Source organism: Geotrypetes seraphini, chromosome 18, assembly GCF_902459505.1.
Source record: "Geotrypetes seraphini chromosome 18, aGeoSer1.1, whole genome shotgun sequence".
Lineage (NCBI taxonomy): Eukaryota > Metazoa > Chordata > Amphibia > Gymnophiona > Dermophiidae > Geotrypetes > Geotrypetes seraphini.
This window is the reverse complement of record NC_047101.1, coordinates 429,679-448,226: the sequence shown is the minus strand read 5'-3', so window position 1 is coordinate 448,226 and position 18,548 is coordinate 429,679. Positions and strand designations below refer to the sequence as shown.

The window sequence follows — 18,548 nt, the reverse complement described above, 5'->3', positions numbered from 1 at the left end:
TCAGCATTCGTTACTAAACCTGTTTTCACAGCTTTAGCAACAATTGCTGCTAACTGACCTGATTCACAAAACGTCCCACCGCGTGTTTTTCCCTTTGAACGCCCATTTTCTGATCTGGCCATGCAAATTAGTAAAACCCCATGCAAAATAGCCAAGCGATTGATTCACTTACATCGCTTGGCTATTTAGCATCTGGTTTCACCGATCCTAAAACCCGATTGCTGTAGACCTGTTGGTAACTGTGTTACCGACAAGTCTACCGGTTTGTTTTTTTGCAGTGGCACAGATATTTTGCGTGAATTACACATGCAAAATATCTGCCCAATAAAAAGAAAAAAGTCTCCCGACAGCCCTCCCCAATGACTCACGACAAAGCGCCCCTCCCTCCCGGATGCTTCCCCCCTGGGATGCTTCCCCCGAACCCCCCTCCAAACTTAAATATGGCAGAAGGGATGTTCCCCCCTCCCAAACTTAAATATGGCAGGAAGGATGCCCACTTACTCCTGCCAGCAGAGGCCACCCTCCATCGCCCCCCTCTCCCTAGTACCTTTAGTTGGGAGCAGGAGGGGTGCTCAGTCAGTCCCTTCTCCTTTGCCAGCCGCCATCTGCAATGCAGGCCTTAGGCCCCTTCCCGGTGCATCATCTGATGCACATAGAGGGGCCTAAGGCCCTGATTGGCTCAAATGCCTCAAGCCCTTCTCCTTGGGCGGGGTCTTAGGCATCCGAGCCAATCAGATACTCCCTTAGGGTCCTTCTGTATCCTGGATACAAGGGGAAGGAGCTAAGGCTAAGGATGCCTAAGACCCCCGCCCAATGGGATGGGCTTGAGGCGTCTGAGCCAATCGGGACCTAAGGCCTGCATTGCAGATGGCAGCTGAGTACCCCTTCTGTTCCCAACTAAAGGTACCAGGGAGGAGGGGGGGCTGAGGGAGGAGGGGGAGCCGATGGAATATGGCTCCGCTGGCAGGAGGGAGTGGGCATCCCTCCTGCCATTTGTGGGTTGCTGCATTTTTTTGGGGGGAGGTGTGTTTGTCAGGGGTCATTGGGGAAGGGCCGGCGGTGGGGGAGTTTTAAAAAAAATTTTATGGGACACATATTTTGTGTGTATAATACATGCAAAATATCTGTGCCATTAAAAAAAAAAAAGAAAAAAAACCCCGGCAACAAGCCCTGACAGCAGTGACAGGAGGCTGCTTCCACTGTCACTACTGTTAGGGCTCTGCGCATGTCTCAGGTTCTCACTGAGCGATTGAGTTGGTGGGTTTGCATGGAAATAATTTGCACCTCCGTGCAAATCATTTGCTTGCAAACTTAATAGTGAATCAATCGCTGTTGGAAAATTGTCCAGAGAATCAGCCAGTAGTGATTGAGTTGCTATTGTTAGTGAATCGAGCCCATTGTTCTTTCTTAGTATTCTCAGGAAGTTTGGACCTGAGTTCTTGCAGTTTGTTTAAAATAATAAAATATCATCTGTATAGAGTGCAACATCTCTCCTATTTGAACCTTTTCCTTAATATCCTTGAATATAAACCAACCCGAATATAAACGGAGGGGGGAGGGTTTAATATTCAAGTGCAGTGCTTTACCCTGCCAGGCTCTGCACCCTGTTCCCCCTCCCTCGCTGCCCTGCCAGCCTCTGCATCCTCCCAACTCCCTCCCTCCCAGGTTCTGTACCTTGTCCCCTCTCCTTCCTGATGACTTGAGACCTGGTGGTCCAATGGTGGCTGGAACAGGAGGGATCCCTTCTGCATCCTGTCCCAGCCGATTCTAATAATTTTTACCACCCTCCTGCCTCCCCCACGTATCTTTAGTATCCTTGGTGGTCCAGCGGTGAATTGCGGCAGGAGCAACCTTCCTCCGCTCATGCCCATGCAGAGTTTTTAGTTGAGAAGGAAGGTCGCTCCTACCGTGGTTCATCGCCGGACCACCAAGGATACTAAAGGTATGTGGGGGAGGTGGGAGGGAGATAAAAATTCTTAGAATCGGCTGGAACAGGAGGCAGGAGGGATCCCTCCTGTCCCAGCCGCCACTGGACCACCAGGTCTTATGACAGGCCGGGCAGAAGCCTGCAACAGAGATCCTATTTTGGGGCCATTTTTTGGGCCCAAAAATCTGTTTATATTAGAGTACATATGGTATATCCTCTGTGCCAATACTTCTGTAGGTAGATTGAATGGATAGTGGACAATCCTGTTGTGCCATTGAACATTGGGAGAGTAAGACAGAAAGCTGTTAGCCAACAATTTAGCCCTTGATGCTGCATAAATCTTTGACGCAATATCAGAACCAAGGGTCTTCCTTGACTGAAACTGTGAAGAAGAAAGGCCATCAAAGGTTTGTTCCTCTTTTGGAGCCATTGCTCAACGTGAGAACTTGTCTCATATTACTGTAACTGTGGTGATAGAAATTTCTTTCTTCTGCTTCTTGTTGAGGCCCTTTCCCTTTTAAAACAGCTCTCATTCAAAGCAATCATCTGTCTCTAGCCTAACCTGAAATATCTTGGCTGAATTTTGATATTCATACTTAGGAGTGGTATTGGGTGATGAGAGCTGGAATCTGTCCCGTCTCTTCCCTTTTCATGAACTGGCGCTGTTGTTGCTCCTGTCAGACTTCTAGGTCTCTTTGTGTGTTCCTGTATACCTGAATGCCTCTGACATGATAGAATACAGAACAGAGAAATCCTTGTTGTAAAAATTACATAGAACCTATTTGACACTGGGTTGTTATCATTGGAAAGTCCAGCCATCACCTTTTGCATCTCTACTAGTTTGTCCAGGAGTATAACCAGGAAGATCCCTTGGAGATCAGTATTTATCTCATCTACTGGATGTCCAGTTCTGAATACAACTTTAAGAAGTAAGATGGAAAGGTGCTGTTAATTTCAGATATGATGTGTAATATGACTTTTTATTTCCTACTTCCAAGATTAAAGTTTGTGTTGCCTTTTCCTCCACACTCAAGCTCAACGAGCCCCTCTTTTGCTACCACATTTGTAGACATTTTGGCAAAATTCTCTGAAATTTTCAGTATTATAAATAGGACTTCATATTCTTAGGTATTAGTAAGTTGTTAATTTAGCTGCTCATTTTCTATCTAATTAGGCATTCTTTGAGAATATAAAACTCAGTGTTTATCAGTCTTTTCTGGTGCAGGTGCTGTTGCTGGGGATCTTTTCTGGTGGAACTGAATATACAGATTTTTGCAGCTGAGGCGTTGTCAGCACAAAAAGACACAAAAACTGGAGCATCCAAGGCAGACAAGGGGAGAGGTGAAAAAATATTATGGGTTATGCGGTTTTCCTGGTGTTTATGAAAACACCTGTTCAACATTTTTTTTCTCTCTTACTCTGGGGGTATTTTATTGGTTAAAACTTAGAAGTCTTCATTATAAATCGGGAGCCTTTGTAATTTCTTTTGTATTTCTGTAGCTTCTTGTATACCCAATTTGACCAGATGGTCTTATGTCCAACCTCTTGATTTATCTGCCTTTGCTCTTTCTGTTTTAAGATATCCTGTGAGAAGAATATTATTTATCCTCACGATTACTTTAAGTAATTTGCAGAGCCACACAGGATTGTATTCCCCTCCTGCAAGAACTTCTAAAATTTTTTTTATATTAATTATCCTTACTTAGCATCGATAAATTTAGTCTGTTTATTCTGATTGAAATGATTGCACTTAAAATATCGAGAGATGTCATTAGTGTTTAATCTGAAAGGTGACTAATGAAGATATCTAGGTCTGACGTTATCTCTGGTATGCACACGATATTGTGTCTCAGAAAAGATATGTAGTCCTTGCATAAGCATATCGGACCTGGCACAGGTCAGGCACTGTATTAGAAGTTTTAGCTCGATCCAAGTTCCTTGGCTCTTGGTGTGCTCCAGTTGACTTATCCTTTTCTGGCTCCGAGCTTATGTTGAGTCATTTTCAATTAAGTAGGGAAGGAAGGAGAAGGAATTTGCTTTTAGAAATCATTGTGGTTCTCCATTCAGTGTAAATGTCATTGAGCAAGCTTTCAGGCCACAGTGTGTCTCACAGGCTCTGCTCATAAGTAACATATTTATCAATGATCTAGAGATAGGAATAACTAGTGAGATAATCTAATTTGCTAATGACACAATGTTGTTAAATCGCAAGCGGATTGTGAAAAATTGCAAGAGGACCTTGTGAGACTGGACATCAAAATGGCAGATGAGCATGTGCAAAGTGATGCATGTGGGAAACAGGAACCTGAACTATAGCTAGGAGATGTTGGGTTCTCTGTTAGGAGTCTAGGTGTCATTGTTGAGGATATGTTGAAACCCTCAGCTCAATGTGTGGTGGCAGCTAAGAAAGCAAATAGAATGTGTGAAATTATCAGAAAAGGAATGAAAAACAAAGATGAAAATGTTAGAATGCCATTGTATCACTATGTTACGACCGCAACTTGAATACTGTGTGCAGTTCTGGTCGCCATATATTAAAAAAGATATAGCAAAATTAGAAAAGGTACTCAGAAGGGTGACAAAAATGATAAGAGATGGGAAGAATTTCTTATGAGGAAAGGCTAAAGTGGCTAGGGCTCTTCAGCTTGGAGAAGAGACGGCTCAGAGGTGATATGATAAGAGGTCTATAAAATAATGAGTGGAGTGTAAAGGGTAGATATGAATTGCTTGTTCACTCTTTCCAAAAATATTAAGACTAGGGAACATGTGATGAAGCTACTAAATAGTAGATTTAAAACAAATCAGAGAAATATTTCTTAACACAACGTGTAATTAAGCTCTGGAATTCGTTGCCGGAGAATGTGGTGAAATCAGTTAGCTTAGTGGGGGTTTAAAAAAAGTTTGGATAATTTCCTAAAGAGAAGTCCATAGGCCATTATTGAGATGGCTTGGGGAAATCCACTGCAGCATAGAATCTGTTTTACTACTTGGGACCTGGATTGGCCACTGTTGGAAACTTGGGCTTGATGGACCTTCAGTCTGTCCCAGTAAGGCAATTCTTATGTTCTTGAGTAAGTAGTTCCACCTCATCAATACTTTATACCTGTTCACCATCACCACCAGCAAGGCTAACAGTTCTATCTAAAATACCCTTCTATTTTGTCTTCCCCAAATCCCTTTCTATAAAGGGCACCAAAATTCCTAGCCACTGACGTCACTGTCGGTACCTCATCTGGTGCAATGGTTGTGTTTCGGTTCCTCCCCTCCCTCTCTCTCTTCAATATCCTGGTCCAGGCTCTCTTTCTCCCCCTTTTGCTCCAGTCAAATTCAATTTACTTAATATACCGCAAATATAAAACCAGAAGGCAAATCTAAGCGGTTTACAATTTAAAAAAATCCCATCCTTGTAGTCTTGTGACCTCAACACTCTAGCACTACTATCATTCAAGAAAGCAACACCTGACCCCAAGTGGTAGGTTTTGATGTACTGCTAGGAGTCATCCTACCAAATAGGAAATAGTTGCCTTATTTGGTAGACTGAGCCCTTGTCCCCTGACCCACTGTCAGGGACAGCTTATCAATTAAGGTAATAACCCCTAGCGATGTGTCGGAATGCACTGCAAGGGGTCAAGTGTCACCACTTTGAATGACTGTGGGCACTGGAAAGCAAGAGATTTATTTTTTAATAGTAGGAAGTTGGTTTGGGAGCTGGGGCTCTGCTAATCTAGCAGTCAGGGAGAAGGAAGGCCACTAGATTAGCAGAGTTTATGGTAATTTTTCAAGTCCCTTTTTGTCAGTGCATGAGTCAGACACATTGACAGGAAGGAGTACATTTTAGCAATGAGCTGCAGATTTCCACCACAGTGCATAGTTTTTTAAATGACAGTAATTTGCATTCTCATTGATTACTGCATCTTTGCAGGTAGGGGGTGGGCCATTAGTGTGGGCAGACTAGACGGGCCATGGCCCTTTTCTGCCGTCATGTTCTATGTTTCTATGTAACCATTGGCCCTAACCCACAGCTTTCTGCATTGACCTCTGAGTTAGCCACTTGTAAACACTTGGTTTTGTGAAGGCTTTGTTTGACTTGAGAAATAGTAGCTAATGTTTCGGGAAATGATAGCTGGCACTCTCAGTTCTGCATACCCTTCCCTTTGTTTACCACTGTTTACAACACTGCCCCCCCCCCCCGCCCCCCCGCACACACACCTCTGAGGTTAAGCTGCTGCAAGGAGAGAAGCATCAAGGGCCCAGTTGCAGCACTTGCAAACATCATCTCTTGAATAATCTCCAAACTGGACATTTTCCCCGCCCTCCTCTATTTCTGCCAGCATTTGCCACCTGCTGTCTGCCTAAAGCAGGTGGTTCTTATGGACCTTGGGCTCGTTGAACCTCATTGTAGGCTGCCTCCTTTGATAAACATTTTGCTCTTTGGTAATAGTGAGATGCCGAGCTCCATGAACATGGAGAAGATGCGGTATACAAACCTAAGGATTAGATTAGATTAGATGCATTTGCTTGTGTGGTCTAGGGATACTTTATATTTGCTTTTTCTCTAAACTGTTCTTACAGAAACAGTTTGTTTTTCTAAATATGTTCCAGTTCTTCCCACTTACAAGTTTCAAGTTTATTAGGATTTTATATACCGCCTATCAAGGTTATCTAAGCGGTTTTTACAATCAGGTACTCAAGCATTTTTCCCTCTCTGTCCCGGTGGGCTCACAATCTATCTAACATACCTGGGGCTATGGAGGATTAAGTGACTTGCCCAGGGTCACAAGGAGCAGCGCGGGGTTTGAACCCACAACCCCAGGGTGCTGAGGCTGTAGATCCAACCACTGCGCCACAGATAAAGGCCAAATGGCCCATCTAGTCTGCCCAACTTCAGTAACCATTATCTCTTTCTCTCTCTCTGAGAGATCCCACGTGCCTATCCCAGGCCCTCTTGAATTCAGACAAAGTATCTTGTTTTCACCACCTCTTCTGGGAGACTATTCCACGCATTTACCACCCTTTCTGTAAAAAAGTATTTCCTCAGATCACTCTGGAGCCTATCGCTTCTTAACTTCATCCTATGCCCTCTCATTAGAGTTTCCTTTCAAATGAAAGAGACTCGACTCATGCGCACGTACGCCACATAGGTATTTAAATGTCTCTTTCATATCTCCCCTCTCCCGCCTTTCCTCCAAAGTCTACAGATTGAGATCTTTAAGTCTGTCCCCATACGGCTTATCATGAAGACCACACACCATGTTAGTAGCCTTCCTTTGGATCGACTCCATCCTTTTTATATCTTTTTGAAGGTGGGCCTCCAGAATTGTACACAATATTCTAAATGAGGTCTCACCAGAGTCTTATACAGGGGCATCAATACCTCCCTTTTTCCTACTGACCATACCTCTCCCTATGCACCCTAGCATCCTTCTAGCTTTCGCCCTTTTCAACCTGTTTGGCCACCTTAAGATCATCACATACAATTACACACACCCAAATCCCACTCTTCCATCGTGCACATAAGTTCTTCACCCCATAAACTCGGGTTTTAGCAGCCCAAATGTATGACCTTGCATTTCTTAGCATTAATTTTTAGCTGCCAAATTTCAGACCATTCTTCAAGCTTCGCCAGGTCTTTCTTCATGTTATTTCCAATAGAGTGTCCACTCTATTGCAGATTCTATTACAGATTTTGGTATCATCCGCAAAGAGGTAAATCTTATCCGACAACCCTTCAGCAATATCATTTATAAAAATGTTAAAAAGAACACGCCCAAGAACAGAACCTTGAGGCACACCACTGGTAACATCCTTTCCTCAAAGCAATCTCCATTGATCACTGCCCTCAGTATCCTTCCACTCAACCAGTTCCTGACCCAGCCTGTTACTTTGAGACCCATCCCAAGGGCACTCAGTTTATTTATTAGATGTCTGTGTGGAACACTGTCAAAGGCTTTGCTAAAATCTAAATACACCACATCTAGCACATATCCTGTATCCAATTCTCTGGTCACCCAGTCAAATAAATTGATCAGATTTGTCTGACAAGACCTACCTCTAGTGAATCCATGTTGCCTCTGGTCCTGTAATCCACAGGATTCCAGAAACATAACCATTCTCTGTTTTAAAAGCATTTCCATTAATTTGCTTACTACAGAAGTCAGACTTCCTGGCCTGTAATTCCCTACTTCTTCCTTACTTCCACTTTTGTGGAGAGGGACCACATCCGCCCTTCTCCAGTCCTCCGGTACCACTCCCGACTAGAGACTCGTTGAAAAAGTCAGTCAGCGGAGCTACCAAAACTTCCCTAAGTTCCTTCAGCCACAGCATTGAGGAAAAAGCCCTTCCATACACGCTTTTTACTGCCCTGCCCATCTCCCCTAACACCATCCACTGCCTGCCTTCCTTTCTGCCCCATCTTGGCTAATCCAGTCTTATCAGTCCTTGCCTTCCATATCTAGCATATGCACTCCTCAGTACTGAGTTAATTACACACATGTAATTAGATCAGCCTGTGTACTTCATTAGTACCTTGATGGTTTCCACCCTTTTTACTTGGTAGATGCAGGCTAACCATATTTTCCTCTCTAAAAGTTGATCTCCAGGATTTATTTCCAAAGTGGTTTCTTGGACATTTAATTAAAATACAGGGCAGGAGAGCTTGCTTTTAAAATAATTAAGTAGTCAGGAAAACACAGACCAGAAATATAAACTTTTAACTTTCTTTTTTTTATTTATTTATTTATCAAATTTTTACATGTTATAAATCAAGTATCCACTTGTACAGAAAGTTGAAGAAAAGCAAGAAAATAATACTCAAAGGTAAAATACATAATAATCAAATCAAATAAAATAAATGTTTAGCTTAAATTCAGCTCAAGTCCTCAACAATAGATCCAAGAAGGATAAGGCGGACATATTAACAAATGCTAACAACTGCTAACAACTATCAATTCAACTATTAGGAAAACAAGATCCCTTGGCTGAGAAAGGATATCATTATTCAAATGCACTTCACTTTGATTTTGATTTTCCTTCATCCAGCCGAATTCCTGCCAAAAAGGCTGTCAACTGGAATGGTTCAAAGAATACATATTTCTTCATATGGTATTGTATTACGCATTTACAAGGGTGTCGAAGGAAAAAAGTCCCACCAAGAGATGTAATACCTGGCTTCATCAAAAGAAACTCTCGCCTTCTCCTCTGGGTTTCCCGTGCCAAGTCTGAAAACATTAATATTTTTTGTCCAAGAAATTCTTTCATTTTATTTCTAAAGAACAATCTAAGCAACCAATTTTTATCTGGAGCAAGAGCCACAGTAAGAAGCAATGTTGCCGGAGATACAAGCTCTCTGTCCAAAAGTTCCAAGATTGCTGAAACATTAAGTGGTTGATTATTCTCCTGTTGTTTAGATGGTGATTTAATAGCTTTCATTGGTAGATAATATACTTGAGTAAGTGGTGGTAATGTATCCTCTGGAATACCCAAAATCTCCAACATATAACGTTTCAACATATCCCTAGGTGTCACCGAGGCTATCCTAGGAAAGTTAATCAGTCGGAGATTATTATTACGAGAAAAATTCTCCAAAGATTCCAGTTTTCTACGCATATTTGTATTATCTTTTATTATTGCTTCATTAAGCTGTTTTGATACTTTTAACTCCTGTTGTATATTCTCAATAGAATTCTTAGATTCACCAATTTCAACTTTTATGTTTTTTATCTCAGTTTCTTAAAAAGTAATTTTATTTTCCAGCTGCAAAAGCTGGGGCTTGACAGACTTGGCCAGGTCAGCCACTAAATCCCAAATTGAGTCCAGTGTTACTTCTCTGGGTTTTCAATAACATATGAAGAATTAAAAGTTTGAATAGTCTCACCCGTTTTCAGCTGTTTCTGGTAATCCTTCTGCTGGCCTGAAGTAGACCCTGATGTTTCAAAGTCCTCGGTATTTCTTGGACTCACCTGAAAACTCAGGGAGTCCATTTCCACGCTCCCCTCTCTGTTCTCCCTGGCCTCCGAGGGTAGATGCCTGCCTTCTCCTGGCAGCTCCTCCACTCGTGGGGAGCTGGTAACCTGAGGAGGTGGGGGAGGTGCCCTAGCGTCGGGGCTCAGTGTTGTCTCTAGCCCCAGGGAGATCACCTCATTTCCGCCCCTCTGAGGCGTCTCCAGCGGGGGTGCCGACGCTGCTGGGATATCCTGCATCCGACGCAGGAGTTCTTCTATATTGCCGAATGAGGGGACCGCCGAACGCCGCAAGGCTCCAGCGGCGCTGCGACCTCTCCTCTTCGGCATTCTAAGTAGGTAAAGCTATTCGGGAGAAACTTTTTTTTCAGAAAGTCTCCGGCGTGCTGTTCAGCGTCCGGGACCTTCGGCCATCTTGGATCTAACTTTTAACTTTCTAATGTGATGATGCCTATACTTTGCAAAGAAACAGAGGGGAAAACACCCCATAAACAACAGGAGAAAGCAAAACAGTGGAGAAGACTAAACAATTGTCATAAACAAACTAATTAATTTCTGTAGCTTCTTGATGACTTGACATGGACCTGTTTCGGCTAAAAAGCCTGCATCAGGAGTCTGTGTAATAGGCACTGAACACAGAGTTGCTCCAAAACCTAAAGCTACTCTGCTCCATGGTTTTCTCGGTCCTGAGATATAATGCTGCCTTCCCTCGGCCCAGGCTGAATAACCCTGCTAGAAATGACATCAGGCAACATTGCCACTCACACTTGAAGTAAGGTAGATGTCCATAAGCCTGTGTCAAGTCTTCAAGAAGCTATGTGAATCAATAAAGTTTGTTAATATGACAGTTGTTTAGTCTTATCCACTGTTTCTTTTATGCCTACACTGCCCAACATCTGAGGCCCTGAAACATTATATATGCAAACAGGATTTTGATAAATTAATAACATTTTGAAATAATTTAGTTACTGGTTTAAAGTTTGTTCTCCATCAAGCTTCATCAGTACACACATCATGTTCACATCACACGATTGAAGCTAATCTACATGTTTGTGATTGACACACAAGTAAATCGTTACCACTCCCATAAATCATCAGTTCTGTAGACCCATGAGCAGCCAGTGGAAGTCTGTAGCCTACTAGTTAGTGCAGTGCACTGAGATCATGGGGAACTGGGTTTGATTCCTACTACAGCTCCTTGGGACTTTGGACAAGTCACATAACCTGCCATTGGCCCAGGTACAAAGTAAGTACCTGTGTATATAATACGCAAACCACTTTGATTGTAACCACAGACAGGCAGTATATCAAGTCCCATTCGCCCATTAACTTTGTCAGCCCTGATACTGGGGACTGCAAAACTCAGCTTTGAGCTAGTGGAGGGTCATCCCCAGACCCTGCCCATGTGGTTGGGATGGATTGGCATGATCAAGATATATGTGATAAGGAGGAAGACAGTGGACTGATAGAAAAGTATGTCGGTTGTCTTTTTGGTGTCATAAATAATGCTATCAGTTAAAAAAACATGCTCTTAGTATATTTCTTGTCATATAGAATACTTATTGGCGACAAGAAATATGCTACATGCGGCACGAAATATACTAAGAGCATGTTTTTTTTGGCTGATAGCATTGTTTAGGATAGCATTTGCTCTCTTTGTGTCAGCATCTATATAAATTAAGTTCTCCTCGTTGCTTTGGTCTTCTTTTTGGACAATGATGGAGAAAAACTAACAGGTTTGGTTGTTTATGTGGAAATAGCACATGTGATGTGCGTGCTGCTGTGCCTATGCAAATTGTGCATGAAATTAATTTTTAAAAAACCCCAAAACTAGATTTCTGCATTTCCTACTTAATAGCACTGAAAAATAAAAAAAAGTAAAAGCGCAACAATTAAGGAAAACCAATAGATTCCTTATTGAAACAGGTAGAACTATAGGGTAAAAACAAAACAAAACATAGCAGTAGCAATACTGATCACTTCTCATGACCCAGGAAAGCATTTTTAGCCATTAAAAGGTGGTCAGTTTTCAAAAACAAAATTCTGGTCTGTCTGTTCTGTTGATTATTGCCTTGCAGTGACTCTGGGAAGTCACTTCCTGATGGATCTAGTAATTGCTGGCAGCAGATGGAAGAGCTGCTTAGATTTTCATTTTGTGCCAGTATGCAGTTGTATAACGTCTGAGAGTTGCAGACAGATTTTGTGTTTGGGTTTGATATACTGTACATCGCACAATTTGTACTGTTGTACAGTTAATCATAAATCATGAGAAGTAGAAAGGAAATACAAAAGATAAAACAGAAAAGTGGGAGGGATAGAGGGAGAAAGACAGGCAAGAGATGTTAGAGGGAAGGGAAAGCAAAGGACTCGGAAAGGAAGCTGTGCAATGGAAACTGGAATGTTATCTGAATGCCTTGTAAAAGAGCCACATTTTAATAGATTTATTTGAATCAACAGATGTTGCAAAGATTGGGCCTTGTCGTGAGAAATATCAAGGTGGAGACACAGTAGTGCTGAGCTAGCCTGTGAGGATTGGATGGGGGTACTAATGGAGTTTTGCTTTTTGACTTTTATGAATTGATGTTTTATTGTACACCACTGATTTGTTTTGCAAAAAAGGTGTTATGTTAAATTTAATAAACCATAAACAATATACTGAATAAGCAAGTTAAGTGTGTAATGAGGGGTGCAAGAAAGAATACTGTTGTAAACCAGACAGAGAATTTTAAATTTAAGGCTGGCAGAGACCAGTAACTAGTGCTTACAAGGGGTGCTGAAAAGTTCTCAGCTTCCTAAATTCTGAGTGTTACTTTGACACTGTAGCTGAAAAGTGTTTTATTTTGCAAAGTGCCAATTTGCAGAATTGTAATGCTATGTTTTGACATGGTTTCAGATCATTGATTGAACCATGTCAATGAAAAAATATGGAATTTTCAAGTGTGGAACTCCAAGCTGTCATGAGGTTCCTATTCCAGCCGAAGAAAACTTCAAAGGAAATCCATGATTCAAACACTGAGTGACAAATGCCCTTCATACTCTACAGTGAAGAAGTGATGTGCAAACTTTCAGCGTGGAGATTTCAAGATCAAAGCAAGGTCTGGGAGGTCTCAAATGATGTCAGCTCCCTAAATTGTTGGCCATGTCTATGACCTGATTTTGGCAGATTGGTGAATATCAGCTAAAACAATTGCTGAGACACTACAGATATCCAGGGAACGTTGTTGGGTGTATAATCCATGAGCAGCTGGGTATGCAGAAGCTGTCAGCCAAGTAGGTGCCCAAATGTTTGAATGCTGATGAGAAATGATATTGAATGGACACTTCCAAGCTGATTTTGCAGCATTTTGGAACAACTAGTTACTGCTTATGAAATAAGATTACACTACAATGACCCTCAGATAAAACAACAATCCATGCAATGGTGGCACACGGGCTCTCCAAGGCCAAGGAAATTCAAGACCCAAAAGTCAGCAGGAAAGGACATTGCCCACAGTGTTTTGGGATCAGGAAGGTGTTGGAATGGCTGACTATCTTCCAAGGGGCCAAACAGTTAATGCAGAATACTGCTGTAACCTGCTGTGCCGATTAAAGGAGGCATTGAAAGGAAAAAGGAGATGGAAGCTGCAGAAAGGAGTTCTCTTTTTGCAAGACAATTCACCTGCTCACAAGTCTGGCAAAGTGATGGATGTTATAATGCAATTGGGGTTTCAGTGCATAGACCATCCACCCTACTCGCCAGATCTTGCTCCATCTGACTATTTTCTGTTTCCAAACCTTAAAAAGAGTTTGAAAAGGGCGACAATGTTTGAGTGATTTGGCGGTGAAGTGACCAGCCATCAGAATATTTTGGGAGAGGTTACAGAAACTTCAGACACGATGTGCCAAATGTGTTGAACTTAAGAATAACTTGTAAGTTTTATGGCTGCATGTCATTCCCTCCTCAGTTGGGCTGAGAACTTTTCAGCATCCCCTTGTAGTTTGAAGTAAAAGATGTCATGATCACATCTTAACAGCAATTGATTGGACAAAATGGAGACATTTCAGAGAGCGTAAGGGACGACCATTATACAGTGAGTTACAGTAATCGCATGCAAAATTACAAGAGCGGGATCCAAAGATATAGTGAGAGTAACAAACTTTATAGAGCAAATTTGATATAAAGAAAAAATAAATAAATGCAGCCCAGACTACAGAGATACTTTGGACTCTGAAGGAAAGTCTGGCATCAAAGTTGACCCCTAATATATGAATTGTTTCACTGAATGGTAATGGGAGATCTTGGACAATGGGTGGGGCAAGGTAGGCAGTTTGAGGTAGGTAGTTGAGAGACGGGCAAGCTATGTAGAACTCTAGCGATTGAAAACATGACTGAAGCGATTGGAGGACTCCTATACTGCTTAGAGGGAACATTGATCAGGAGGAGAGAACTCTGAAAGTCGGCACTGCCTGATGCTCGGCTCTGTTCTTAGCACTGCACAGCAACATGAGATACCAGTGAGTGGCTCTTAAACATGTAGAAGCTTTTTTTGAGTATGTGTGTAGTTGCGCGTTTCTTTCCTTTTTGGCTACAGCATATGGGAATTAGCAGGGAGTATGCAAGGCACAGGTAGCTGGGTTCTTGTGCAGTATACTCATTGCATGCAACACTTTACCCTTGAGCTTTCTCTTTTGAGGCCTTCCTAACCTTGCCCACATTTTGAGCACTTAGTAAAACTAAGCAACTATGTGCAGACACCAAGCAGTTGTCATTTAGAACATAAGAATTGCCGCTGCTGGGTCAGACCAGTGGTCCATCGTGCCCAGTAGTCTGCTCACGCCATGGCCCCTAGGTCAAAGACCTGTGCTCTAAATGAGCCCAGCCTTTCCAGTTGAGCAAGAACTTGTCCAACTTTGTCTTGAATCCCTGGAGGGTGTTTTCCCCTATGACAGACTCTAGGAGAGCATTCCAGTTTTCTACCATTCTCTGGGTAAAGAAGAACTTTCTTATTTCGTACAGAATCTATCCCCTTTCAATTTTAGGAAGACAATAGGTTCTTAACTTCTTAAGTATCTAGATCTTTTTTTCATCATTGGCCTCCCAAGACTGTGTGGTAGGTAGGACAGCCCTATCATAGAGCAGCTATGTATTTTGCACATGACCTCAATTTTCTGCTTTACCGACTGCAAATTTGCCTTGCTGTGAGTGTTTGCACATGGCCCCACATCACTTTACTTGCCCTGTGAGCTGTCCCTGGCAATAAATGAAGGCTGATGAGGACAGACTGACTTAATGCCCGGAAGAGGAATTAGAAGTGAATGTATTTGGGAATAAGGAAATGAGAAGAATGTACAGAAATGAGTGAAGGGGTAGGGATTTTCCGCAGCTCCTTTAGGGCCTGATTTATTAAGGATGTTTTCCCATTCTATGTTTATGGAAAAAGAAAGCTTAGAAAATCACAATAACACAGTAAATAACAGCAGATAAAGACCTGCCCAACTAGGTAGCCAGAGCTAAATCCACCACTTTATGCAAGTTTCAAGTTTTATTCGGATTTTATATACCGCCTATCAAGGTTATCTAAGCAGTTTTTACAATCAGGTACTCAAGCATTTTCCCTATCTGTCCCAGTGGGCTCACAATCTATCTAACGTACCTGGGGCTATGGAGGATTAAGTGACTTGCCCAGGGTCACAAGGAGCAGCCCGGGGTTTGAACCCACAACCCCAGGGTGCTGAGGCTGTAGCTTCAACCACTACGCCACACACTCCTCCATGCAGGTTATGTTCCTTCATGGTTGAACACTGGTACCATAACCAGGGCAGTATGCTATGCTCAAAGTGTCTTATATTCCGCAATATCTCCATAGCATTCAGTAATAGAGGAACATATAGAAAACTTCTAAATACATTAAACAACTGCCATTCATCTAATCTGTGAAATCCATTTATCATATAGATAAGTTTTCAAAAGTTTACTGAAAAAGATAGTAAGAAGTAGACCATCTAATATGACTCGATAAACTATTCCGAATGATCACTCCACTATAACTGAATGACGACTGGCAATGTTTTGTTTAAGTAGGATAAGAAAGAAAATGTCTGTTGGAAGACTGCAGTTCATTAAAACTTTGCAAAGCCTAAAAATAATTAACTATAACATGGATTCTGCACTGACAAAGATTTAAAAACCAGGCAAGCAATTTTAAAACATTATTCTGAACTGAATAGGCAACCAGTGGAGATCTTTCAAGAGTGAAGAAGCTCTATCAGACCTCCCCACTCCAAAGATCAGCCTAGCCACTGTGTTCTGCAACATATGTAATCTATTCTTAAGATTCAGTGCAATGCCTTCATACAAAGAGTTGCAGTAATCTATATGGGGTAATAACATTGCTTGAGATATTAATAGTCCTTAACTGCCTCAATTTAAAAGACAATTTTTTAACTACAAAAATTATTTGCTCTTCCGTAGTCAATTTTGAATCCAAAACAACTTTAGATTTGTTGTTTATCTGGAGGACTTACATAAGAATAGCCTTACTGGGTCAGACCAGTGGTCATCAAGCCCAGTAGCCCATTCTCACAGTGTCCAATCCAGGTCACTAGTACCTAGTCAAAATCCAAGGTATAGCAATATTCCATGCTACCAATACAGGGCAAGCAGTGGCTTCCCCCATGTCTTTCTCAATAACAGACTATGGACTTTTCCTCCAGGAACTTGTCCAAACCTTTCTTAAAACCAGCTACGCTATCCGCTCTTACCACATCCTCTGGCAACGCGTTCCAGAGCTTAAGTATTCTCTGAGTGAAAAAAAAATTTTCTCCAATTGGTTTTAAAAGTATTTCCGTGTAACTTCGAGAAGATGTTCTTGAGCAAAATCAGCACTCCATCACTCCATCAAAAATTACAAAGACTAGGGGACAATTTTTGATGGAGTGAAAAATCGATCCACTTGTACCTGTTCTACTCCACTCAGGATTTTGTAGACTTCAATCCTATCTCCCCTCAGCCATTTCTTTTTCAAGCTGAAGAGCCCTAACCGTTTTAGTTTTTCCTCATATGAGAGGAGTTCCATCCCCTTTATCATCTTCTCCAGTTTTTAAAGTAATTTTCTTCTGTGGAACAGATCCTGTTTGCCAAACCAGATGATTTTAGTTTTCTGCTTATTTAATTTGTGAAAGTTATCTTTAGTTCAAACTTCAACTACTCTAATATTCTGCAATAATAATTCAAGGGTTTGAGGAAAGGTGTCTGGTGCAGGGCATAACACATTAAAAAAAATCAACTGCTACAAGAGAACATACATCCCCTTTGCTGACAGTCACCCAATGCTCTCAAATAGATATTAAATAGCAATGGAGACAGTGGTGAGTTCTGCGGCACGCCACAACCAGGTCACCAAGGAGATGATCACCCTTGAGATGATCACCCTTCTTCAAAAATTTTGTAAGATCTTTTGCTCAAGAACTCCTTAAACCATTTGAGGACACTGCCAGAAATACCCATTTCACTAAGCCTATAGACCAATAATCTATGATAATCAAACGCAGTAGAAATATGAAACTGAAGAAGAGTTGCATCTTTTCCTTTACTCAAAATTGACTCGGATACCAAATTCAGCAAGGGGCAAACAGAAACCATGTTGTGTAGAATGCAAGATATCATGATGAGTTGAAAAAGTAAAAAAAAATGTAGCAAGCCAAGGAATGTCCGCTACCGGACAGTAATTATCAGCCATTATAAGATCAGCACCTGCTGATTTAGGGATGGGAGTCTATACTATTTCTGCAATATTATCAGGATAAAACCCAGTTTCTAACACATGATTAGCAAAAGGGCAAGTCTTCTTTGAAAGATGTTTTAGTGACTAACCTTTCAGCCACTGGAATAAATTTATCCCAGAGTCTTATCTCATGGGGTATCGTCAATCAACCTATTATTCAAAATATCAGACTGCACATAGTTTAATGCTTTAGGATTGAACATATTCCTGATTTTCTCCATTTTAGATTGAAAAATATAGCTAAATCAGTAGCTGATTTTGGCACCGAATCAGGAGTTGAAGTGACCTGACCATTTTATTAAATATCATAAAGAGTTTTAGATGAGTTCTCTACTTTTTGTACAACATGAGAGTAGTAATTATTTTTAGCCTCATAAATAGCCTTTTTGTACCTTTTAAACAATGAATGCTAGGATTCATAGTATTGAGTTTGTTTTTCACCAAAATCTTTTGTCTTTCTAAATAATCTTTTTAATATTGCTAACAATTTCAGATACTACAGTTTTTTATCGGCTCTTTTCTGTTTTCCAGGTGCAATATTAGTAATGACACAAGTCATTTTTGAATTCCAAGAATGCAACATCAAATTATCTCAGCTAGTTAATAATCTAATTAATTTATCAATTTCCTGCCAAAATACATTAGAATCAATTTTATCCCTTCTAAAAATTGAATCATTAGGGTGATTTGAATTTTCCTTAACTGGAATATTAAGGATAAAATTAATAAAACATGTTTGGACCAGGCAATTCGTTTCCAGGCTAGGTGGTTAACCAAAAAGCTTTTCCCCACTTAAGAAAACAATAAAATCAAGTGAATGACCTTTTAACATTGGTAGGAGAAAGAAGTCCTATAACAGTATTAAGAGATGTAAGAAAATCCAAAAATTGATTAACAATA

General features: G+C 41.2%; 1 protein-coding gene across 5 annotated transcripts in view; it reads left to right on the top strand.

Annotated features, from left to right (window-relative positions):
• Positions 1 to 18,548, top strand: part of LOC117351614 (C-terminal-binding protein 2) — a 130,352-nt gene that overhangs the window by 58,886 nt on the left and 52,918 nt on the right. Inside the window, exon 12 of one of the 5 annotated variants that reach the window (XR_004537489.1) lies at positions 3,153 to 3,268. The exons of the other annotated variants lie outside the window; for them this stretch is intronic. The gene's annotated coding sequence lies outside the window, so the exon portion shown is untranslated. The remainder of the gene's footprint in view (positions 1 to 3,152; positions 3,269 to 18,548) is intronic. 5 annotated transcript variants of the gene reach the window in all.